Source organism: Schistocerca piceifrons, chromosome 1 (genome assembly GCF_021461385.2).
Source record: "Schistocerca piceifrons isolate TAMUIC-IGC-003096 chromosome 1, iqSchPice1.1, whole genome shotgun sequence".
Lineage (NCBI taxonomy): Eukaryota > Metazoa > Arthropoda > Insecta > Orthoptera > Acrididae > Schistocerca > Schistocerca piceifrons.
Window position 1 is genome coordinate 233537291 of NC_060138.1, and position 27305 is coordinate 233564595.

The 27305-nt window shown below is 42.0% G+C and overlaps 1 protein-coding gene across 2 annotated transcripts in view; it reads left to right on the forward strand.

The window, feature by feature from the left end:
• Nucleotides 1-27305, forward strand: part of LOC124787315 (TNF receptor-associated factor 4) — a 419684-nt gene that overhangs the window by 247490 nt on the left and 144889 nt on the right. The window contains exon 1 of one of the 2 annotated variants that reach the window (XM_047254332.1): nt 18488-18529. The exons of the other annotated variant lie outside the window; for it this stretch is intronic. The gene's annotated coding sequence lies outside the window, so the exon portion shown is untranslated. Of the gene's footprint in view, nt 1-18487; nt 18530-27305 lie in introns of those variants that run through there. 2 annotated transcript variants of the gene reach the window in all.

Genomic DNA, 27305 nt, shown 5'->3' on the forward strand with positions numbered 1-27305 from the left:
CGACTACTCACGTTGGTGTGTAGAATATATGAGTCTGGCCGACATACCATCTGAATTTCGGAAAAGCATCATCCACACAATTCCGAAGACGGCAAGAGCTGACAAGTGCGAGAATTATCGCACAATCAGCTTAACAGCTCATGCATCGAAGCTGCTTACAAGAATAATACACAGAAGAATGGAAAAGAAAATTGAGAATGCGCTAGGTGACGATCAGTTTGGCTTTAGGAAAAGTAAAGAGACGAGAGAGGCAATTCTGACGTTGCGGCTAATAATGGAAGCAAGGCTAAAGAAAAATCAAGACACTTTCATAGGATTTGTCGACCTGGAAAAAGCGTTCGACAATATAAAATGGTGCAAGCTGTTCGAGATTCTGAAAAAAGTAGGGGTAAGCTATAGGGAGAGACGGGTCATATACAATATGTACAACAACCAAGAGGGAATAATAAGAGTGGACGATCAGGAACGAAGTGCTCGTATTAAGAAGGGTGTAAGACAAGGCTGTAGCCTTTCGCCCCTACTCTTCAATCTGTACATCGAGGAAGCAATGATGGAAATAAAAGAAAGGTTCAGGAGTGGAATTAAAATACGAGGTGAAAGGATATCAATGATACGATTCGCTGATGAAATTGCTATCCAGAGTGAAAGTGAAGAAGAATTAAATGATCTGCTGAACGGAATGAACAGTCTAATGAGTACACAGTATGGTTTGAGAGTAAATGGGAGAAAGACGAAGGTAATGAGAAGTAGTAGAAATGAGAATAGCGAGAAACTTAACATCAGGATTGATGGTCACGAAGTCAATGAAGTTAAGGAATTCTGCTACCTAGGCAGTAAAATAACCAATGACGGACGGAGCAAGGAGGACATCAAAAGCAGACTCGCTATGGCAAAAAAGGCATTTCTGGGCAAGAGAAGTCTACTAATATCAAATACCGGCCTTAATTTGAGGAAGAAATTTCTGAGGATGTACGTCTGGAGTACAGCATTGTATGGTAGTGAAACATGGACTGTGGGAAAACCGGAACAGAAGAGAATCGAAGCATTTGAGATGTGGTGCTATAGACGAATGTTGAAAATTAGGTGACCTGATAAGGTAAGGAATGAGGAGGTCCTACGCAGAATCGGAGAGGAAAGGAATATGTGGAAAACACCGATAAAGAGAAGGGACAGGATGATAGGACATCTGCTAAGATATGAGGGAATGACTTCCATGGTACTAGAGGGAGCTGTAGAGGGCAAAAACTGTAGAGGAAGACAGAGATTGGAATACGTCAAGCAAATAATTGAGGACGTAGGTTGCTACTCTGAGATGAAGAGGTTAGCACAGGAAAGGAATTCGTGGCTGGCCGTATCAAAGGAGTCAGTAGACTGATGACAAAAAAAAAAAAATAAAGAAATCACCAGCTTTCTGCTCTGAATGCGAAAATATATTTTTGTTTGCAATATACACAGAGAAAAATGGTAGTCGTAATAAAATAAGAGAAAACAGAGCTCGTACGGAAAGATTTTAGTGTTAATTTTTCCCCTGTGCTGTTGGAGAGTAGAACGGTACAGAAATTATCATCACTGACTCAGTGTACGGTTGGTCGATACTGCACAGGGTAAGTGATCATAATACCGAGTTGGCACCAAGTTCTACGGTTTTACTGCTTTACGCACGGGGCATCGCCAACAAGATTGGTTGTACTTTGGTAAAATTATGTGAAATATGTTTTCCGACATCCATCTAAGATTAGGGTCCTTTTACCTTCCGTTAAGGGTGATCTTGTCTGGGTAAGAAGGGTGTCTATCGTATTTTTTGCAGTCGTGGCGTGCCATATATTGGTCAGTCTATCAGAACTGTGGAGGGCAGGTGTACTGAGCATAATGGCACACACGCTTACAACAGCCGAGCAAATCGGCTATTGCAGAAAATTGTCCTAGCACCGGTCTCCTCATGGATTACGTACAATAAGACAGAATTTTGGTGTTTACTGTCAGCTATTGGGATAGGAAAGCGCTTGAGATTAAACCAGCAAGTAACCTTGTAGATAGAGATGGAGGGTTTGGCATTCTGATTTACTGTTCAGTATTTTTGACTATCGATAGCCTCAGGTGTAGGCAACCTTTAGTAGCGCCAGTGTTTACAGTGTGTGAGTTATCTTTCCGGAATAGTATCTTTCCGATTGCTCTGCAAACTGAGGTTTTAAATTCACATGCACAGCACTTACTTGCTGCAGTTTTGCCTTGAAAATGACAGGGTGGTCGGCCACCTGTCCCTGTCGAAATGCCGGTGGTTGTCGACGACGTCACGCGGCTGCATTTCCGTTAAGTTGTTTAACATGCGACTAACTGCTCGATACACAGTGAGTCCATAAAGTATTCGCCTAGCTGCATATCTTTTACACTACTGGCCATTAAAATTGCTGCACCACGAAGATGACGTGCTACAGAAGCGAAATTTAACCGACAGGAAGAAGATGCTGTGATTTGCAAATGATTAGCTTATCAGAGCATTCACACAAAGTTGGCGCCGGTGGCGACAGCTACAACGTGCTGACACGAGGAAAATTTCTAACCGATTTCTCATACACAAACGGCAGTTGACCGGCGTTGCCTGGTGAAACGTTGTTGCGATGCCTCGTGTACGAAGGAGAAATGCGAACCATCACGTTTCCGACTTTGATAAAGGTCGGATTGTAGCCTATCGCGATTGCGTTTTATCGTATCGCGACATTGCTGCTCGCGTTGGTCGAGATCCAATGACTGTTAGCAGAATATGGAATCGGTGGGTTCAGGAGGGTAATACGGAACGCCATGCTGGATCCCAACGGCCTCGTATCACTACCAGTCGAGATGACAGGCATCTTGTCCGCATGGCTGTAACGGATCGTGCAGCCACGCCTCGATCCCTGAGTCAACTGATGGGGACGTTTGCAAGACAACAACCATCTGCACGAACAGTTCGACGACGTTTGCAGCAGCATGGACTATCAGCTCGGAGACAATGGCTGCGGTTACCCTTGACGCTGCATCACTGACAGGAGCGCCAGCGATTGTGTACTCAACGACGAACCTGGGTGCACGAATGGCAAACGTCGTTTTTTCAGATGAATCCAGGTTCTGTTTACAGCATCATGATGGACGCATCCGTATTTGGCGACATCGCGGTGAACGCACATTGGAAGCGTGTATTGGGTGTCATCGCCATACTGGCGTATCATCAGGCATGATGGTATGGAGTGCCATTGGTTACACGTCTCGGTCACCACTTGTTCGCATTGACGGCACTTTGAACAGTGGACGCTACATTTCATATGTGTTACGGCCCGTGGCTCTACCCTTCATTCGATCCCTGCGAAACCCTATATTTCAGCAAGTTCTGTACGGGCCTTTCTGGATACAGAAAATGTTCGACTGCTGCCCTGGCCAGCACATTCTCCAGATCTCTCACTACTAGTCAATGGTGGCCGAGCAACTGGCTCGTCACAATACGCCAGTCACTGCTCTTAATGAACTGTGGTATCGTGTTGAAGCTGCATGGGCAGCTGTACCTGTATACGCCGACCAAGCTCTGTTTGACGCAATGCCCAGGCGTATCAAGGCCGTTATTACGGACAGAGGTGGTTGTTCTGGGTACTGATTTCTCAGGATCTATGCATCCAATTTGCGTGAAAATGCAATCACATGTCAGTTCTAGTATAATATATTTGTCCAATGTATACCCGTTATCATCTGCATTTCTTCTTGGTGTAGCAATTTTAATGGCCAATAGTGTAGAAAACCAAGTCTGTGTAACATGTAAAGAGATGTATACAAAATCTAAATAGCCAGTCATGTAAGAAGTGCTTCGGGAAGTCATTTTTGTTGAAAATCAAGGAAACAAATACATCCAAATCGACAGCAAGGTTATCAAAATGAAAATGTAATACAAGAGCTAGTTCATAAAGTATTCGTCTCCGATCTTAACATGCCGAAAGTCTGCGTGCAGTGATTAAACTATAACGCTGACCCACGGCACACACTAGAGTCAACTGGGCGCGGCCCCACTCAATCGCCTATTGTGGTTTTGAACAGCGCCGATACAGTGCAGTTCGCGCCATAGGCCGTAAGGATAGTGAAACGACACTGATCGAAAGGAAACTTATTCTGCGCTTACATAATGAGTGTAAACCTTCTTACGAGAGTGCTAAAGTAGTCGGTAGACCTAGATCGACGATAATAGATCGATTTTGCGCAACAAAATTATTGCCGGCCGAGGTGGCCGAGCGGTTCTAGGCGCTACAGTCTGGAACTGCGCGACTGCTACGGTCGCAGGTTCGAATCCTGCCTCGGGAATGGATGTATGTGATGTCCTTAGGTTAGTTAGGATTAAGTAGTTCTAAGTTCTAGGGGACTGATGACCTCAGAAGTTAAGTCCCATAGTACTCAGAGCCATTTGAACCATTTGAACAAAATTATTAAGAAACCAACCACGTACCGGACGCCCCACACTTTGGCTGATGCAGAAGTGAGATTTATCATGAGGGAAATGAAGAAGAAACCTAAAAGCAGCGCTCGTAAGTTGGCTGGTGAGTTAGAGGGGAAAGAAGGCAAACCTTCAAAACGTATGGGTATCACGGCCGGGTAGCGCGCAAGAAACTTTGGGTCAATGAACAGGATCGAAAGAAATGTCTTCATTTTGCGATGGAACACAGATTCAAAAAGGAAGACTTCTGGAATAGAGTAATATTTTCAGATGAGAGTAAATATAACGTATTCGGGTCGCATGACAGGCGAATAGTGTGGCGTAAGAAGAATGCGGAGATGTTGCCACGCAATCTTGTGCCAACGGTTAAACACAGTGGTGGCTCCCTGATGGTGTGGGGCTATATGAGTGCTACAGGTGTTGGAAAATTACATTTCACGGAAGGTACAATGGATCACCAAATGTATATGAACATTTTAAAGATCTGAATCCTAGCGCCGAAAAATTAGATCTGCAAGGAAATTACATTTTTCAACAGGATAACGACCCAAAGCATACGGCTCTAAATACTGCACAATACCCCAAATCAACTTAACACCCCTCATCAGAGCCCAGACATTAATCCTGTTGAACACCTTTGGAAAGTACTGGAAGGTAACATAAGGTTCAAATGATTCAAATGGCTCTGAGCACTATGCGACTTAACTTCCATCAGTCGCCTAGAACTTAGAACTAATTAAACCTAACTAACCTAAGGACATCACACACATCCATGCCCGAGGCAGGATTCGAACCTGCGACCGTAACGGTCGCTCGGTTCCAGACTGTAGCGTCTAGAACCGCACGGCCACTCCGGCCGGCGCAACATAAGGAAAAGACACATTTCTAACAAGAGAGACCTAAAAGAAGCAAGACGAATGGAACACAATTCCAGCCTCTCTGCGGCTAACTTGGTCAAGTCGATGCCCAGACGACTACAAGCACTAATAGCAGCAAAGGGAAACCCCACTAAATATTAGTTTTCGTAACTGAAATTATATTTTCAGATTGTAAATAAAAAAAAATGAGTGGACGAATAATTTTTGATGTAGCCCTTGAATAAATTCTCCATTTTTTCATATTTGCTATCGCTATAGATGTATTTATTTCCTTGTCCATCAATAAAAATGACTTACCAAGGTTCGTTGCATATGACTGGATGTTCACATTCTATGTTCCTTTCTTCCACGCGACATATACTTACAAGGGAACCTCCCCATCGCACCCCCTTCAGATTTAGTTATAAGTTGTCACAGCGGATAGGCCTTGAAAAACTCAACACACATCAATCGAGAAAGCAGGAAGAAGTTGTGTGGAAGTATGAAAAAAATAAGCGAAATATACAAACTGGTCCATGCGCAAGATAGGCAACATCAACGATAATGTGAGCCCAGGAGCGCCGTGGTCCCGTGGTTAGCGTGAGCAACTGCAGAACGAGAGGTCTTTGGTTCAAGTCTTCCCTCGAGTGAAAAGTTTACTTTCTTTATTTTCGCAAAGTTATGACCTGTCCGTTCGTTCATTGACGTCTCTGTTCACTTTAATAAGTTTAGTGTCTGTGTTTTGCGACCGCACCGGAAAACCGTGCGATTAGTAGACGAAAGGACGTGCCTCTCCAATGGGAACCGAAAACATTTGATCGCGAGGTCGTAGGTTAACCGATTCCTCCACAGTAAAACACGTCTGATGTATTCTATACGACACTGGTGACGGCATGTGCGTCGTGTGTTTCGATGTTTGTTTAGCTGTAGCGTCCCCATACTACGGCGCAGTTATCTCGCATCGGACGGACGGACGGAGAGATAATAATTGTCTGAAAATAAAAAATTAAACTTTTCACTTTTTTTTCTTTTTTGTTTTATTTTTTATTTATCGAGACAGCAAAAACAATTTGGAAACCACAAAATCAAAGTAAAGGCCGCCCTCTTTTTTTTCTTTGTTTTTTGTAACATGAATAAAGTAAATGACAATCTTAGTCACGGGCGGGAGTGAAATTGAAGTTATCATCTGCATCACAATCCCTGCAGCACGCGGTGTCGCATCATAAATCTGGCAGAAAGCCATATAATCTTGACCATTTCTGCCATTGTGGGTGGCATGTATTTCTCCTGCGTCGACCATTCGAAGGACCATTATCTGAGACGGTTTCGGTGTTTACTATCGTTGGGGTGTGTGTGTGTGTGTGTGTGTGTGTGTGTTTTTTTGTTTTTTTGTTTTCTTCTGTTTTTTTTTTTTTTCACGTTAACATAATCCAGTCATAACTGGCGCCAACAGGTAGGGGCCGGTTTTCTTCTCAGTGTGCTATATGCCAATAGAATTGAACCGCGCAGTACTGTCTCTAGTCGTTCTGCTGCAGGTGTCTTCTCTGTTCTGGGACACCCCAGCTGTCGGGCGGATTGTGAAAAACACTTCCTAAAAAATTGGAAAAGTAAGTCCTGTATTTCGTATGACTCCGTATGAGCTCGTGTTGTTCTTGTAAATACATCCAGTAAGCCATCACGGACTTAATATCGTACGAATACAAATATTTCGTCGCATGTCCAGCGACCCAATTGACCGCATACGACTTCTGTTTGGGAAAAAAGGTCTTGTCCGGTAGAAAAAGTACATCCGATGTGATTGCTGAGTAGTTAGTGCGCCGAAGGAAGGCCAGTATTCGACGCGTCAGCATCCAGACGTCCCTCGCTGCGCCACACACTAAACCATGTTCTTCCGTTGCTAACAGTCCACAGTTTGTGCAAAGAGGAGAATCGACCATATGAATTGTATGTAATCGACTCCTGATCACAAGTTTACGGTTTATGAGAATATACCACATCGATCTCACTGCTGTTGACAGTAATGGGGTATGCACTGCACACCAAATGTGGTTCCACGTTCTCGACGGGTATTTGAATTCCATTATGTTGCGGCCATGGTTATCCATCAAGCACCTATAGATCTCCCGAGTCGTGGGTATTCTCGTCGAAGGTACTTTCAGACGAACGCAAATGTAATCAACAAGAAATGAGGCAATGTGTGCAAGAGATGGCGAAATATTGCCCACCGCAATAGGGGGTTCGTACGAAGGCGGAACAAGTACTTCTATCAGAGATAACGTTATGGTATGCTTGCGTTGTTGCCAATTCCGTATCATCGCTCGCATGTAAAGCGCCAGAGCTTTTTTTCGCACGTTTGTGAGGTTGAGGCCACCGTTCCGGAACTGTAGTGTTAACGTGTCATATTTGATCTTGAATAACATCCCAGTACTAACATAGTAACCTCACTCGAGGGAAGACTTGAACCAAGAACCTCTCGTCCCGCAGCTGCTCACGATAACCACGGGACCACGACGCTCCTGAGCGCACACTCTCCTTGATGTTGCCTATCTTGCACATGGACTACTCAGTTTGTATATTTTGCTTATTTTTTTCATAGTTCCACACAACTTCTTCCTGTTTTCTCGATTGATCTGTGTTCAGTTTTTCAAGGCCTATCCACTGTGCCAACTTATAACTACATCTACATCTACATGACTACTCTGCAATTCAAATTTAAGTGCTTGGCAGAGGGTTCATCGAACCACAATCATACTATCTCTCTACCATTCCACTCCCGAACAGCGCGCGGGAAAAACGAACACCTAAACCTTTCTGTTCGAGCTCTGATTTCTCTTATTTTATTTTGATGATCGTTCCTACCTATGTAGCTTGGGCTCAACAAAATATTTTCGCTTTCGGAAGAGAAAGTTGGTGACTGAAATTTCGTAAATAGATCTCGCCGCGACGAAAAACGTCTTTGCTTTAATGACTTCCATCCCAACTCGCGTATCATATCTGCCACACTCTCTCCCCTATTACGTGATAATACAAAACGAGCTGCCCTTTTTTGCACCCTTTCGATTTCCTCCGTCAATCCCACCTGGTAAGGATCCCACACCACGCAGAAATATACTAACAGAGGACGAACGAGTGCAGTGTAAGCTGTCTCTTTAGTGGACTTGTTGCATCTTCTAAGTGTCCTGCCAATGAAACGCAACCTTTGGCTCGCCTTGCCCACAATATTATCTATGTGGTCTTTCCAACTGAAGTTGTTCGTAATTTTAACACCCAGGTACTTAGTTGAATCGACAGCCTTGAGAATTGTACTATTTATCGAGTGATCGAATTCCAACGGATTTCTTTTGGAACTCATGTGGATGACCTCACACTTTTCGTTATTTGGCGTCAACTGCCACCTGCCACACCATACAGCAATCTTTTCTAAATCGCTTTGCAACTGATACTGGTCTTCGGGCGACCTTACTAGACGGTAAATTACGGCATCATCTGCGAACAACCTAAGAGAACTGCTCAGATTGTCACCGAGGTCATTTATACAGGGTGAGTCAACTAACGTTACCGCTGGATATATTTCGTAAACCACATCAAATACTGACGAACCGATCCCACAGACCGAACGTGAGGAGAGGGGCTACTGTAATTGTTTAATACTAACCATACAAAAATGCACGGATGTATGTTTTTTAACACAAACCTACGTTTTTTAAATGGAACCCCGTTAGTTTTGTTAGCACATCTGAACATATAAACAAATACGTAATCAGTGCCGTTTGTTGCATTGTAAAATGTTAATTACATCCGGAGATATTGTAACCTAAAGTTGACGCTTGAGTACCACTCCTCCGCTGTTCGATCGTGTGTATCGGAGAGCACTGCAACATACATCGCGTTTCTACAGAATGATCTGCTAACGTTGCTCGAAAATGTCCCACTGGAAACGCGTCGACGTATGTGGTATCAGCATGATGGTGCACCTGCACATTCCGCAATTAACACTAGGCTGACCCTTGACAGGATGTTCGACGGGCGTTTCATAGGGCGTGGAGGACGCATAAATCGGCCAGCCCGTTCTCCTGATCTTACACCTCTGGACTTCTTTCTGTGGGGTACAACCCCAGAGGATATGAAACAACGTATTGTGGCTGCCTGCGGCGACATTACACCAGATGTACTGCGGCGTGTACGACATTCATTACGCCAGAGGTTGCAATTGTGTGCAGCAAATGATGGCCTCCACATTGAACATCTATTGGGCTGACATGTCGGGACACACTCTATTCCACTCCGTAATTGAAAACGGAAAAAACGTGTGTACGTGTACCTCACCCCTCATGGCAATGTACATGTGCGTCAGTAAAAAATACCAATAAAAAGGTGTTAGCATGTGGACGTAATGTGCTGTTCCAGTCTCTTCTGTACCTAAGGTCCATCACTGTTCTCTTTGGATCCCTACGTAATTCGGTACTCTCCGATACACACGATCGAACAGCGGAGGAGTGGTACTCAAGCGTCAACTTTAGGTTACAATATCTCCGGATGTAATTAACATTTTACAATGCAACAAACGGAACTGATTACGTATTTGTTTATATGTTCAGATGTGCTAGCAAAACTAACGGGGTTCCATTTAAAAAATGTAGGTTTGTGTTAAAAAACATACTTCCGTGCATTTTTGTATGGTTTGTATTTAACAATTACAGTAGCCCCTCTCCTCACGTTCGGTCTGTGGAATCGGTTCGTCAGTATTTGATGTGGTTTACGAAATACATCCAGCGGTAACAGGTGACTCAACCTGTATAGATCAGGAACAGCAGACGTCCCAGGACGCTTCCCTGGGGAACACCTGATATCACTTCAGTTTTACTCGATGATTTGCCGTCTATTACTACGAGCAGGGGGTACGATGGGGAGGTACCCTTGCTAATTTTTTTAAAAAAGAATTACAACTAAACGAATACTTTTTGGACTCACTGTACATTCCCGAGCAACTATGACAAAACGTTTTGCGATAGTGTAACAGCTCTAGTGAAGTAGTTTGGTCGAAGAGAGATCTTTTCCGGAGACCTGTTGCAGCGTAATAAGGGCCTGAATACGGCTGTGGTTAGCGTGTCGCGTGTCGCGCAGAAAGAGCAGGGTGTCCTCGGCGGGAGTGGCAGCTGGACGCAGCCGCGCAGTCCCTCAGCCGGAACCGGCAGGCAGGGACGAGTCCCAGACTTGCGGGCGTCGGGAATGTGAGAGCGCTGCCGGCGGGTCAAGGTCGCGCAAGGACGGTCGCGGGACCAGAGCCGGGCTGGGCTGGGCTGGCGAACGCGTCCCGCAGGACGCTGCAGGCTGCGGGCTGGTCGGGACCTGCCGGGACCAGGAAACAACGGGACGGCGGGAGGGGCGAAGCTAGCAGCGAGCGAGCGAACGGCCACCCGACACCCAGCCAGCCTCGTTATACCGTAGCTGCCGCAGGGAGGCGGCCTGCACCATCCGACGTGCTTCCAAGTCTGTACTCTACCGCCTAATTTTGCGCAATCATTCAGTCAGCACATTCCTCAAACTGGCGAACTATCAAGAATGGGGTTCCACAAGGGTCGGTCTTGGGTCCTTTGTTGTTCTTAATATATATTAATGACTTGCCATTCTATATTCATGAAGAGGCAGAGTTAGTTCTCTTTGCTGATGATACAAGTATAGTAATCACACCTGACAAACAAGAATTAACTGATGAAATTGTCAATAATGTCTTTCAGAAAATTACCAAGTGGTTCCTTGTAAACTAGTGACCAAACGTCCCGGAAAACCGGGATTGTCCCGGTTTTCATCCCTGTATTCCGGTGTCCCGAAAATTTGTTTCGGGACGCTCAAAAGTCCCGGAATTCAGTTTTTAAATACATTTTGTGAAACTTTCTCAAATTTTTGGGATTTCTCTATATTAAAGGAAATACAACACAAGAAATTAATATATTTTAGCTTATTTGTCTAAAACCTCCATTGTCCCCTACTAGTAATCACAGTATCAATATTTATACACTCAGGCAATAATTTACTTTGAGCGGTACTTTGGCCAACAAGTAGTAAGTTGTATTATTGTAACAGAGCTATGAAACCGTCCGATTGTCGTGCCACTTACTCACACACTCATTGTCAGAACAGTGTAGTAGTTGATGTTTTGTCAGACAAACTGCAATAGTTTTTTTCTCATATTAGTGGTATTATTGCTGCAGTACTGTCAAACGCAACGCCGAAACGTGCCTGCAAGTTCAGTGACTGTTATTCCAAGGATTGGAAGTTCATCAAGAAAGGTCATTTTGATTACGAAGCAGAGTGTTCCGTATGTAACTGTTTTATTAGTATAAGTCATGGTGGACGTTCCGACATAGTTGATCACATCAGGTCAAAGAAGCACATTAACAGATACAGTGCAACGAGCTGCAGTAAAACTCTACGAAATTATTTTGTGAAACATCAGTCAAGTGAAGAGTCGAAAGTTCGAGCAGCCGAGGTTACACTAGCCTACGACACGGTAAAACATCACCACAAACTTATAGATCTAGTGATTGTACTAATAAGCTTAACAGCATTATGTTTGATGATTCTTCCATTGCAAAAAAAGTTAAGTTCAGCAAGAACTAAAGTGTCGGCCTTAGTGAAAGGAGTTATTGCTCCCCAGAGTGTAAAGGAAAGCCTTGAATACATCAAAAAGTCTTCTTTCTACGGGATATCCACTGATGCTAGCAATCATAAGGCCACTAAAATATTTCCGTTTGTTGTTTAGTTTTTCGATATTAATCAGGGAATTCAGACCAAACTTTTGAAGGTGAGTTCCCTACCTAATGAAACATCTGACGAAATTTCAAGGTTTTGTATGAATACTATCGAAATGTTTGATCTTGAGAAAAATAAATGTGTCATTAATTATACAGACAATCTAGATTATATCAATCTTTTGTATCCTCTTATTAGTTATAATAATCGGGTTAACAAAATGTATCAACAAAACATTAATATTTAAAATTAAGAAACCTGGGTACATGTGGAATGAGGTGTCCAATGGTACCCGGGTGAATGTGTCCTGGTTTTCATCGAAAATAATTTGGTCACCCTATTGTAAACGGACTCTCACTGAATTTTGATAAGACACAGTACATACAGTTCCGTACAGTAAATGGTATGACGCCATTAATAAATACAGACCTTAATCAGAAGCATATAGCTAAGGTAGAATTTTCAAAACTTTTAGGTGCGTCCATTGATGAGAGATTAAATTGGGGGAAACACATTGATGATCTGCTGAAACGTTTGAGTTCAGCTACTTATGCAATAAGGGTCATTGGAAATTTTGGTGATAAACGTCTTAGTAAATTAGCTTACTACGCCTATTTTCACTCATTGCTTGCATATGGCATAATATTTTGGGGTAATTCATCACTGAGGAATAAAGTATTTATTGCACAAAAGCGTGTAATCAGAATAATAGCAGGAGTCCACCCAAGATAATCCTGCAGACATTTATTTAAGGATCTAGGGATATTCACAGTAGCTTCTCGGTATATATACTCTCTAATGAAATTTGATATTAACAACCAAACCCAATTCAAAAGTAATAGCAGTGTGCATAACTACAATACTAGGAGAAAGGGTGATCTTCACTACTCAAGACTAAATCTAACTTTGGCACAGAAAGGGGTAAATTATACTGCCACTAAAGTCTTTGGTCACTTACCAAAACGAGCGAGGTGGCGCAGTGGTTAGACACTGGACTCGCATTCGGAAGGACGACGGTTCAATCCCGGGTCCGGCCATCCTGATTTAGGTTTTCCGTGATTTCCCTAAATCACTCCAGGCAAATGCCGGGATGGTTCCTCTGAAAGGGCACGGCCGACTTCCTTCCCCATCCTTCCCTAATCCGATGAGACCGATGACCACGCTGTCTGGTCTCCTTCCCCAAACCAACCAACCAACCAATCACTTACCAAATAGTATCAAAAGTCTGACAGATAACCAACAAGCATTTAAGAAGAAATTAAAAGAATTTCTGAATGACAACTCCTTCTACTCCATAGAGGAATTTTTAGATATAAATTAAGAAAAAAAGAAAAAAACAAAAAATTATAAAAAATTTAAAAAAAAACAAAAATAAAAAACATTGTTATATTAACTTAATTATGTTGTTAAATTAACTAAATTATTTCATGTATTGGAAAATTTGACTCGTTCCACATCATTACGAAATATCGTATTCATGATCCATGGAACTAGTATTAATCTAATCTAATCTAACCAGCTGCTCGACGCTTGACAGACCCTTAGCTTCCCAGGTCTTTTTGGTCACATTCTGCCCTAGGTGCGGTCTGACAAGGCTGCATTTAAAAAGTCCTAGAAATTATATTCAGCAATTTCGGTGAAACAATAGTGTTGTTTATGTATAAGGTTACATTAGAACCGTACAAAAATATATTCAAATGAATTTTAAAGTTTATTTTAATGAAAGAAATTCTTTTAAACAGAAATGAGAAGCCATAATGGCAGAATAGAATAAAAAAACTGAACTACGCAAATTACATTACCAGAACTACATACAACAAAAAAAGCCTATCTATAGATGCAAAATTAAAACACTATAAAACAGTTACACAACCAGATATAACGTGTGCAGCTGAAACTGTCTTCAAAACAACTAATACAGCAGAAATTGTCAGAATACTGAAGAATAATTAGGACATGTATAAATAAACAGTATAAAATAAATGGACATTGGAGAATAGCATCAAATGAAACAGTATATAAGAAAATAGAACTAGTCATGGGCACGATCACGAAGAAACGCATCTCATTCTTTGGACATCTGATGAGAACTCCAGAAAATAGAATTAGTAAAAAAATAATACAAAAATTGTGGAATAGCAAGAGCGACATTAAATGGATCATAGAAATTAAGGAAGATATAAAAGAACTCCGAATTACAGTAGATGACCTAAAAAACAAGACAGAGAAAACCAGAATACTGCAAGACCAGCAAACCAGACTACAAATGAAAATCAATAAAAGGAGTACAGAAAGAGGGGTCTCAGATGGAGAAAGAAAGAAAATATCTGAAAGAATGAAGAAATATTGAGCAGACAGAAGAGCAAAACACCCTTCATATAAGAATAGACTCTAATAATTATATTACCTAAACTTGTTTACAACTTTGTATTTATGACTAGAGTGGTCCAATGAAGGTCATAAAATAAATAATAATAATAACAAAAAAAACCTTCAAACAGAAAACTGCACAACATGCTCGTAACATAACACTATATTGCTGATGCTATAAAAACTCAAATACCCTGCACACTAAATTTACTTTTTGCTGTGCTTTTTATTGGTTATCTCACAGCCTCGTTTTTATAGCTGCTTATAGACATAATGAACTCTCGTGAAACATTTCAAAAAATAAAAATTACACCATTAATTTTTTGCCTTCTTGTTTGCTTCTCAGAAGTTTTCATTGCACTAGCTCCAATTTTTGTAGAGTATTCAAGGAAAATTGGCCTCTTGCAATAATGGCAAACATAAGGAGTCTCCCTCTCCTTTTTTGGATCACAGATGGAGCACGTTTTTCGATTTTCCAGTCGTTCTACAATGATTTCTGCTCTTAGTTCCGCTTCACACTCAATACAAGGCCAGTGAATGTACGGAAAAAGCTTTTACTTCACATAAATCAGCTTCATAACAAACATCTGGACCGTCAAGGTCTAATGAAAATACTTTTTCTCATCTTCAAGAGCTCAAGAATCCACGTCCGGCGACAGGAACTAAAAGATTTTGTGGGTTCCGGATTCGATGAAATGAGGTATGAAAGGAATCGACTTCCCGTGAAATCGAACTCACTTCAAATTCCCAAAGTTTTGTTACCTATTCTTTTAAAAATCTTAACAGCGATTTCGCAGGCTCAAATATAATGAGGAGTTCGCCGGCACGGCCTGGGAAGTTGCTGCGAGGCAGCGAGCGGTTTGAGAGTTGAACAAATGCTGACTTAATTCTGTCTGCTGCCCAGTGAAGAAACACAGCCAAATAAATCCATAAAAATAAATAGATCTATGTATTGTACGACTATTACTCGAGCCATACCACAGTTAAATAAAGACACTTTTCATTTTTCTTTTTTTGATGTCTAGATAACCTGCGCCTAAATGGGGCCTGTGTGGTTCATACTGGGATGAAGTCAGAAATGTGTATCTTCATTGATGTGCAATACAGTGAAATTACTTTACACTACTAAAGACTACAGTATCACAGTGCTAACTGTAATTATGACAATAAAATACAAAGCAGTTCGCCGCCTCATTGGCAGACAGGTTGTTAGTAAAAAGATAAACTTTCACAGAACGAACTACAGGGGGAGGGGACAATTGCAAGATATTTGTTAATTTAGGGTAGGAAGAGACGAGGTACAGAAGTCAACACTCGAATATTAAGATGTGTATAGAAGCATGTTTCAGGCTTCAAAACCCCTTCGCCTTACGAGTCTTCAAATAGTGCTACCAGTCCTCTGTGTGGTTTTGTTCTTTCATGATCGTGCACTGGTTTTTAATCAATAGTTTTTCGATCAATATGCAGTTCAAATACTTTACTCCATTATTACTGAAATAATTATACCAATTATATGTATAAATCTTCATTCCACAGAGTAACGTATTGTGGGAATAAGTTTCTGTTTTTATTAACCATCGTTATACCACATGTCTTGTTTTCTCCTTCTTTTCCTTTTTTTATCAATCATAGTAAGGCCGGTCAAAAATAGCAAATCGTCATCGTCGTCCAAGCTTCACCCACCCAAAGCACAAAACTGATGCTTGTACAAGCATGCATGGACTGTGTGGAGCTGAGGGAATTTGTTCATACTTGCACAAAATGCTTCCACATATATGTCTGGCTTACAGTTAAGTGTTTGGGCGCTTGAACTATCCTGAGAATGGAGCCTGTAGTATAGCGGTAAGGCGCGTACCGAAAGGTCCCGGTCGTACCTCGAATTTTTTCAGGCAACGGCAATTACAGAATGGATCAATCAACTTCTGCTGACATTACAACGTTAAAAATGTTCTTCGAGGACTTTTCAGTAAGTCTTTCATTGCTCTCACCATGTTTCCTGTTATTTGATCCACAAATTTCGAAATGTAACATATAATCCTCTCACAACAGGAACACACATTTCACCTCACCTCATTCAAGAGCATAAGTACTGTAAGTAATGTACTGAAACGATTTTCGCCTTTTGGTGGACCCACAGGATTCGAAATGCATCGTGTGATTCGATAAAACACGCCAAAAATTATTACTGAAGGTGTAGGTGTTATTATTCATACTTAATTTTTTTAAATGTTCACAAAACAGAAAAAAAGGTAGTGTCCTATGATCACATCAATGAGTTACAGCCTGGGTTGCCAGGTAGTCGGTTTCTTACAGAAGTGTTCGTTATTTCAGCCAAGTGTCCGGTGTTCGGTACAGTAGCATGATTGTTTCGTATATTTTGAATTCCATTCATATCACTAATATAGTTATTGAACCGCAAATTGAGGTCGACAAACAATTGGTTAGCAGCTGCCAACCGGCGCGCACTGCATTCGTGACCTTGATTAGTCGTTATCTGTCTCTTCCTTTCTCTCCATTCTACTGCTGCAACTACATTTCTTTTGTACATCATTCATTAAATTTATTTCAAAAACGAATTAAAGTTCTGGAATCCAAATACATAAATCATGTAGGAATTTGTAATATTATGGTCATGTTAGAAGAGGATATTGAATCATATAAAAAGAAAAAGCTAATAAAGAAATGTTAAAACTAAATGAGGCTGAGTGTAATAAATTCAAGAATGAAGCTCTCGCAGACTCCCAAGGAGCCGAAGATTATCATAAAAAGTGGTTTAACTGCTAAAACTCACCTTTTACGATTTTCAGTACGTGGATACAGGAAAATAACTCCTACATACGGAAAACATGTACAAGCGTCAAATGTGGTGGGCATTGAAGAAGACATTTATAGAGATAGTTAATACTAAGAGATTCGAATGCTAAATAAAACTTTGGAACAATAACGAAGTCCAGCTTCTACGTCCGCAAACTTGTTTCCGTGGGAAACGTTTTCGAAACGCCTAACACAAATAATAAAAAGGATAATGATGCTTCCATGCAACAATACCTATGTGGAAAGAGTCTTCAGTCATATGAAGCTTTCATAGTCTGACGCTAAAAACAAATTCATTGTCGATGAGGCTGTAATTTGGATTTTACAACATGCAACGACTTTAACCAAAAAATTATATGTAACAGAAATTTGTTGAAATCTGTAACTGGCAATGAGAAATATAAATTTTAATGTTTACTGTTATATTGCAGCCACCATCAGCCCTTCGTTCAGTAAATCCTTTCACCAGGCTGTGTTTGGTAATTTTTGCAAATTTAATCTGGCAACCCTAGTCACAACTCATACAGAGGCCTGCGAGTAACGCATTGTACCAATACTGAATGATCACATAGGCGTAATCATTGGTAATGCAGGTGGAAGACTTCGGTTTGTTTGAGTCAAGGGAAAACGTCACGGAAATGTTGAAAAACCTGAATTGGGAGACCCTTCAATACAGGCCCAATTATCCTGCTCACTTACAGAGCTTCAAATGAAGAATCTGGTGATAACGTTCATGACCCTAGGTATCGCTCCCGTAGGGGTAGTGAAGACAAGATTAGAGAGTTAGAGCTCACTCTTACAGTGCGTTCCGTAGACGACTGAAACAGGAAGAAAACCGTATACCGTGTTAGTGCCCTCTGACATGCACTTCACAGTGGCTTGCAGAATATATGTATGGATATAGATACATCAGAGAATCAGAAACAAAAATTAAGGTAATATTTCATTTTACCAAAGAATGAAACGTGAAGTAGGTTTCTCGTGCTTACTTTACCTTTTAATCCAATTGGGGGGAACGCTGCCAGGGCGATGACGTAATGTGGTGAAAGGAGGGGGTGTGAGAAGCAAGGTATGAGCCATGTTTTGGTGAGGTGGGAAAAGGGGGAGTCGCGGAGGAGTTGGAGTGGGGGCTCACTGAAGGCACTTGCTCCGGGAACTCAATAACCGTCGGTTGTTATGCCTCTTGTCGTCAGTCGGCGACTCGCTGGCACACAGTCCAGGCAGCCTCTCCTGCGCCGCTCCAGCTCCCTAGCCACTGTCCCAGCTCTGGCGGAGGAATACAGCCGTACGTATCGCTACTTAGCCTTGCTTCTCGACTGACATTTGCGCTATAGGTGGATGTTGCACCAAGCGAGACTGTCTACATCTGTGTGTGTTCGGTGCAAACGATTGTAAGTGCATGGCAGAGGCTTCTTCTGAGTGAACCGTGGATCAGCGTTCCTTCCCTGTCCACTCCATAATCAAGTGTGAATCTTTTAAGTTTTTAAGCAGGCTTTGGCGGAAAAGACGGCGACTACCCTAGTGTTGGGCAGTTCAGGTTTTTCGGCATCACGGTGGCGCCCCAGTGGAGGTCACACAAACTTGTAACCACAGTTAACGTGTAGCCATCACACTGCTAAAAATCTTTATTGTTATGCAACGCTTTTCTACCGCACGTCATCGTCTGGCAGATAACAGAATTTTACAATGATATCCATAATTTTAAAGTACTTTATGTATCTGTTTTGTGATGTGAAGGTAAGTGCACCTTACGACATCATCTAACCAAGAGCCCAGCTGGACTAGATGAAGTCCAGCCTGACACAATGCCCACTGACCTTCACTACACCTAATTTATATAACAAATTTTGAAATTACTGTGTGGTTAGGAGGATATGAGGAACAGAAACTTCTGTCTCGTTTCGCACTCAATGGCGCCTTTACTTCCCGAATTGTGAGTTTTGTGCCGTTAAGGATACATGCTGAGTACAGGTGATTGTGATCGAGTTCAGCGCATTGCTTGTGTCGTATGATGACGAGAGAAGGAAGAGTGTGAAACTCGATGCCGGTACACAGCCCAATACTCTCGATGAGCTCCAAAGGGACTGACGGGCCTAAAGTATCTATCACCATCAACACTGTGGATAGGTTTGCAATGCAATGCAGTACATTGGCGACAAAGTAGCCTAGTCCTTTCAGACTCTCACTAATGACCCTGTCCTCGATGAGACGCAAAGCCCTAATCTTCCTTCCTTAAAAGTGCCGCGAGCTATTTTGTCTACCCCCCCCCCCCCCCCCTTCTATCACTACTGCCACGCGCAGACTAGTAAGCTACTGTAGGTTGACAGATTAGGTGTCACCGATGTCGTCCATGCGATTAGTCGCTTACAACTCTTAGTACGGTCCCAGTGACGAAACTAATACTTTTTGTTGTGGTTTCCAGTCCAAAGATTGGTTTCATGCGGTTCTCCACTCTCGTCTATGATTTGCAAGAGCCTTCATATGAGTAATTGCAGCAACATGCTTCCGTGTGAACGTGTTTACTGTAATCAAGCCTTGATCTCCCTCTACAGTTTTAACCTCCCCCCCCCCCTCTCCCACCCACTTTTACCTTTATAACCAATCTGATGATCCCTTGATGTCTCAGGATGTGCCCAATCAATCGATCCCTGCTTTCAGTCAAACTGTGAGAAAATGTTCTGTTCTGGAATCGATTCGGTACCTCTTCATTTCTTTTCCGATTTATCCATCCGTTCTTCGGCGTTCTCCTGTAGCTTTAAATTTCAAAAGCTTCTTTTCTTGTGTTAAGTAGTTACCCCCCACGTTTCGTTTCCGTACAAGACTACACTCTGGGCAAATATGTTAAGAATAGACCTGATGACAAATTAATATTCGATGGTTATAACCACAGTACATGAAAAAAGTGAAGCAGCCAGAAAGGGAGGAAGAAACGAAAGAGCACAGGTTGAGAAAGGGTGGGTGCTGTTATCTCAGTGATTACAAAATCAAATAAAATTTGCAAAGAACTTGGTAGTATGAGCCCACGTATGAGTACAACGCTGCACCCCCTCTGTCTTGGATGCATCCACTGATTCGGCTGGGAAGGGCGTCATAAAGCCACTGTATCGTCCTCCTGAGTCAAGATGGATGACAATCGTTGTAACTGGTCGTTGACATCCTGGAAACTGGCTGTGGGACAAAATTGACGTCCGAGATGTTCTAACAAATGTTCTATCGGGGACAAGTCCAGGGATCTTGCTGGCTACGTGAGTGACTACCTCAGTATTACGCCAGGAGTTCATACAGATACGTTTCACGTGTGGACGAGCGTTGTCATGTTGAAACATCGCACCATGATACTGTCACGTGACAGGTAACACATGAGGACGCAGAGTGGCCGTGATGTTTCGTTGTACTGTCAGTTCTCTCAATTACTGCCTGTCGTGACCTGAAGTCATACCGATGACCGCACACGCCATGAAGTGAGGAGTAACACGGTTGTCTCTCCAAAAACACTGGAAGAATGAGAGCTCTCCCAAGATCACCGCCATATTCACAAATGATGAACAGCCGGGATAGTACAGAACCGCGAACACAGTGCGACGGCATTCATCAGCAGCCCACGCTTCCCGGTCACATCACTCCAGACGCAGCTAGTTTTCGACCAACGGTGCTGGGCGACACAGGGTGCTGCAGGAAGTCCATTACTTGTTCTCGGATGGCAGGCACAGACGTGTCGTGTGACTAGCGCCTCCCGTCGGGTAGGCCGTTAGCCGGGTGCAAGTCTTTCGATTTTACGCCACTTGCACGTCGCAACTTGCACGTCGATGGGGATGAAAGGATGATGATTAGGACAACATAACACCCAGTCCCTGAGCGGAGAAGATCTTCGACCCAGTTCGGAATCGAACCCGGGCCCTTAGGACTGACATTCTGTCACGCTGAGTACTCAGCTACCGGAGGATGACGGCACAGACGTGAAGACGTTACGATGTGCTTGGTGCACAATATGGCGATTGTTCAATGCGGTGGTCAGGCGTGATGGACCGGAACCTTGGTAACATGCATCCATGCTCTCACGTTCCTATTCAGCCCAACATCGGGCAACTGTCACATCCAAATGCCCCAACAGCGATCACTCAGCATCTGGCGCTGTTCACGCCTCTTATATAATCAACCAGAACTGGTAACAACACCAAACACGAATGACACTAATCCACTCTGGTGGCCGTAGTGCTTGTCACGAGGACTGCTGAAGAGAAGAGCTGGTATCGTTACTTTATGCTGTTATATTGACGTGATTTCTTACTAAAGTGATGCGTTTTCTCCTTGCCGATAATGGATTACTATATCCACTTTGCGATACCTGAAATATAAATGCAGTGATTAATTTATTTTCAAGGCGAAAGTACACTAGTTTCGAACAACAGTAGCACTGATTACTTCATTCAGGCTCTGAGTTTGGTGATTTACACAAAAGGGGCATCGTGTTTGTGAGGTATTTTGTTTTTGAATATCCTTTGGTTCTTGGTAAATTCGTTACCGATAGCCGACCGGTGTGGCCGAGCGGTTCTATGCGCTTCAGTCTGGTTCAAAATGGTTCAGATGGCTCTGAGCACTATGGGACTTAACATCTATGGTCATCAGTCCCCTAGAACTTAGAACTACTTAAACCTAACTAACCTAAGGACATCACACAACACCCAGTCATCACGAGGCAGAGAAAATCTTCAGTCTGGAACCGCGCGACCGCTACGGTCGCAGGTTCGAATCCTGCTTCGGGCATGGATATGTGTGATGTCCTTAGGTCACTTAGGCTTAAGTAGTTCTAAGTTCTGTGGGACTGATGACCTCAGCTGTTAAGTCCCATAGTGCTCAGAGCCATTTGAACCATTTTCTTACCGATAACTAGAAGAGAGCTTCCCTGTAAATAAGAACTAACTATCTTCTTTGCATTAACAACCGTCTCTGTGCAGATAATAGCTTATCGATTTCGACGAAACAAGAACGAAATTCAAAGCCAACATGGGTATTGTTATAACTACTCTTCTATCGGTTAATAATCTCTTACATCTGATGGATAATGGAAGAGCTGTGTGTCAGATGCGTACTTCGAAATATTTCGTTCTCTTTTTAGCAGGTAGCTCGTTTCTGGGAAGCTGGCTCAACCAGGCCAGAGTTGTATCAAGCGTTGTCTCTTGATTTCTCTAGAAGTTCTTACAAATATCTTTTTTTTGTTTCCTGTGCTACATTGTTGATAACTGCAAACAGTGTGATGGATGCAATATTTTTGGAGACAACAGAGGTACAGTCAAACCCGAAACACGCTCATGAGAAATCATAACTAATTTATTTGCGAGATGATCCACGGTATCTGCGTGCAGGATTAAATCAGTCAAGATTTATGAAAAGCACTCAAAAAACACACCTACAACTGGTAGCCATCCAAACTATCCACTCCTTTGCACTTGCAGTCTTCCCTGCAATTTCATCTTGGTATGTGTCCCACATACTCGAATAGTATTCCACAATAAATCGCAATGCACTCTTTCACACAGCATGTTTCGTAAATGAAGCTCAGATTCTCAGCAATCAACCAACAGATGGAAGACTGTAGATGGCTCAAATTTAAACAAGATATCTGAATTTAAGTTAAACGATAAATCACAAATCTAAAGGCTGTAAATTCAAACACATACCGATTAAAAGTACGAATAACTTAAACTGGAACGATCACGATGTCGTGGAAAAAGCAAACCAAAGACTACGATTTATTGGAAGAACGCTTAGAAAATAAAACAGGTCTACTAAAGAGACTGTTTACACTAGTCTTGCTCGCCCTCTTCTGGAGTATTGTCGTGTAGTGTGCGATCCGCATGAAATAGGATTGACGGAACATCGAAAAACTTGAAAGAAGGGTAGCTCGTTCTGTATAATCTCGAAATACGGAAGACAGAGCCACCGATACGCGAATTCGTGTGGCAATCATTAAAACAAAGGAGTTTCTCGTTGTGGCAGAATCTTTTCACGAAATTTCAGTCACCAACTTTCTACTCAGAGTGTGAAAATTTTTTGTTGGCGCCTGCCTACATAGCGAGAAATGATTGCACTACACAACAACAACAACAAAAACTTTTTTTCAGGTACAGTGATAAAGCTTGATGGACCTAACTTTGGACTTGCTGAATCTGCAAATGCAGTTAGATTTTCGCCATCTCCCTCCATTTTTTATTACGGAGTTTTTTAAATGCCTATATCTAAAACCAGGGACTAGGGTGGACTACACTAAATTTAGATGATATATAACATAATTAATGCCATAAAACTATCTTACTCCAATGTCCTGCGCCTAATGTACATTTTTCTAAGAAAAATTGCAACATTCATTTGCTCGACTATGATGTTGATGGTGGAGGGTTGAGTCTTTTTGATGGCAGCTTCCTTCTCTGGGATATATATCCTTCACGCTTCATAAACCAACAGTAGTCACTTAACATTGAAGGGTTCCATCTACCTTTATAGCGGCTCTCCATTCGCAAAGTATCCTGATGGATCCTTTTCCTGTGTTCGTCACCAACCGCTCCCAAATTGGTAGGGAACAAATCTAAATGTGAATGAAGGAAGTGCATTTTTAGTGACATACTGCATCCAAGATTTTTATAGTTCTCTAAAAAAGTTCCCACTAATATGTCCCTGTTTTCTGCTCTTGTATTCCCTAGGAAACCTTCAACGACATTCTTAAAAGAACGCCAGGCTACAAGTTCTAACTGACTAAGTTTTCTTCGAAGTTCTTATCATGTATTAGCTTCCTAATTTGTGGCCAAATAAAAATCCCCTCTTTCAATTTGGCGTCACTTAATTCAGGGAATACTTCACGTAGATACATAAAACCATTAGAATTTTTGCCCATCCCCTTGACAAAATTCTTCGTAAGGTTCAAATGGTTCAAATGGCTCTGAGCACTATGGGACTTAATTGCTGAGGTCATCAGTCCCCTAGAACTTAGAACTACTTAAACCTAACTAACCTAAGGACATCACACCCATCCATGCCCGAGGCAGGATTCGAACCTGCGACCGTAGCGGTCGCCGGGTTCCAGACTGTAGCGCCTAGAACCGCTCGGCCACCCCGGCCGGCTCTTCGTAAGGACGAGCTTAATATGCAGTGGGGGAAGGAAAACATTTTCAGAATCCACCATAGGTACGTATTTCACATTTTCTCTCTTTGGGGCCAATTTCTTTCGTGGTGGCCATTGTTTAACTGTAAATTTTTATCTCTTGCACGGCTGTCCCAAAGACAAAGGACACAGAAAAACCACTATTCAAAGAACTGTGACTGACGCCCGAACAATAGGGACTTACAAGCATTGAGAATAGAAAATAGTGCATGAAGAATGGCTAGCTACTAGCCGAAATCTGGATTTGCGCAATAAAATCTAAAAAATAGCGACTGATTGCTGCACTCTATAATTTATAAGTCACATAACAATGGCTGAGTGCACCCACTTTCCGAGTGGAAGGTAACCAGAAGTTTCATTAATGCTACTACGTCACTACAAGCACAAACGTTGCCCATCATACGGTAATATGTCATCAGATCTTTATTACGTTGCCTAAAGTGAGTAATTCTTGTTTCTATTCCTTAAGACGTGAAGATAACATTTCCGCATGCTCCTTGGATAAGTATAAATCACGAACTAAGTCATTCAAGTCTGCTTGTGTAATTAAATGTGGGCTTTGTTCCTCTTCACTTGATTGACATTGTGCTTCCTCAGCGTTTATAGATTCATGATCAGAATAAGGAACTTCTTCCCACACTAGTGAGGAGTTGGAACTGGCAGGTCTTCACCGTGGGGAACAGGTCTAATTGCTAAGGGGAGGTTAAGGTACTTAATATTCTCCTTATTCTTTGATGAAAAGCCAGTTACATTAGTCAAACAGAAGAAGCAATTATCAACATCATTTCGAGACACTCGTCAGATCATTGGTATGTCAAATGATAAGTGCTCTTTTTTTCCCTTCAGCACCTGGTGTAAGTTACGTGATCTCCCAGTTGGCATTTGAAGTATAAATGATGCGACGTCTTCAGTAAGTTAGAAATAGGTCGTCTTTGTTTCCTTGTCGTGAGCTCACCACATATACAACAAAATGAATCGGGATGGTTTGTACATCCACGTTTTGATTTCTTCATGTTGTGTATTCAATGCCTACAAAACATTCTTCTGTCGAAGAATTTAGCCAGATCAATTCCTGAGCCGGCCGGAGTCGCCGAGCGGTTATAGACGCTACAGTCCGGAACCGCGCGACCGCTACGGTCGCAGGTTCGAATCCTGCCTCGGGCATGGATGTGTGTGATGTCCTTAGGTTAGTTAGGTTTAAGTAGTTCTAAGTTCTAGGGGACTGATGACCTCAGAAGTGAAGTCCCGTAGTGCTCAGAGCCATTTGAACCATTTTTTTTTTCAATTCCTGAAAAAGAAAACAAAAGGTCAAAGACTTTAGGTAGTATAGAAGGAAGAGTAAGCAGATGTATGTGACTGGAGGGTTTAAATACCCAAAGTAAAATACACTGATGTTACATATTACATTTAAAAAGTTGTTCATATTAGATTTAAGAACAAAACTAACTTTTATCACACTCATTTCAAACACAAACCATTTAAAAATTATACAGTAAATTCAACTATGTTAGATGACTTGCAGGTCATAACTTTTTATCCTGACGTGATGGACACTTTCTGATTTCACATTTTAAATCACATTACAATATAGAATTAAGTTTTATATGTACTTTGTCTGTACCAAAACCGTTGTTGACTTGTGTTATCGTAATAAAATAAATCACAGCTCGCGTGGAAAGACTGAGCTCAAATTGAGACGCGTATAGCACGTGTGATGCGACACGACACTACAGCGCGTCGCGCCCGTTCAGCACATGTCGCGCTGGCCCTGCGCATATTGAGACGCGTACACATGCTATGCACGCGGCGACTGCCGACGATCCGAACTGGCAGAACCAAATCACCCTGAAATCTTTCTCAAACGATTTTACAGAAACTATTCAGTGACAATATTTGCCTTACTAGTAGCGTTATATGTCAGCTTCGTGGCAAAGTGCCCATCATCTCGCTAACGGTCACACTTATTGTGATATACACATTTTAGTAAGACGCTACCCAAAATTCGAAATGTTTGCAATGAAAAATAGGGGTCGCTCTGATTTTGCGTTTGGTGCGTATTACACCATATGTTTCTGCGTGTGAAATTTAGCTAACATACTGAATGTTTCCTTAGACGTCGAAGGAGGTCTCTGTATGTGTCCGATCTCGGGAAAATGGATCCTATGTAGTGCGTTCACTTGCGGTCTCACGCCCGCGGGAATGAAATATTCACAGCATCCTTCATATCTCGTAAACCGCTCGAGACATCGAAACGAGGTTTTGGCGAATGATGGCACACAAGGAGGAGAGTCCTTTGCCAGATCGTAAACACATTGATCTTTCTTATCTGTGGCAAAATAACTGAAGTTGTACTTTCTATTTTCTTTTTTTCATTCCAGTGACTGTAATTCTGTAAGGGTTATCGTCAGCTAGTGAAACAAGAGTTTCCTAGTACGAAAATAAACATGAAATTTCTTCTCTTATGTTACCACAAACCGACACAATGAGGCCTTTCGTAAGTTATTGAGCTCTCTGGTCGCCAATTACTTGCTTAATGAGACACTGTTTCAGAATTATGTCGCAGTAGCTGCTGCAAAAATCCTCCACCGTTTTCAAGCATATCACTTCATTCAAGAGGCACATTCGCAAGCACATGTTTTACAAACATGAAGGAAAAAACTTACACTGTTACTAAAACGTTAAAAACGCTTTTCTTGGATTATTTGGAATATGCATTTCATCTCATTCAAGAGAACAAATAAATCGTCTATTAAGACGAATTATACCTGAAGATGGACCCACATGGTCTGAAATGCATCGTGTACTGAATAAAACACGAAAAATTGTGACTGAAAATTAAAAAATTCATACCTCGAGTGTACTGAGTACAGTCGCGTTTGAAGCTACAAAATACGGATAAAATTAA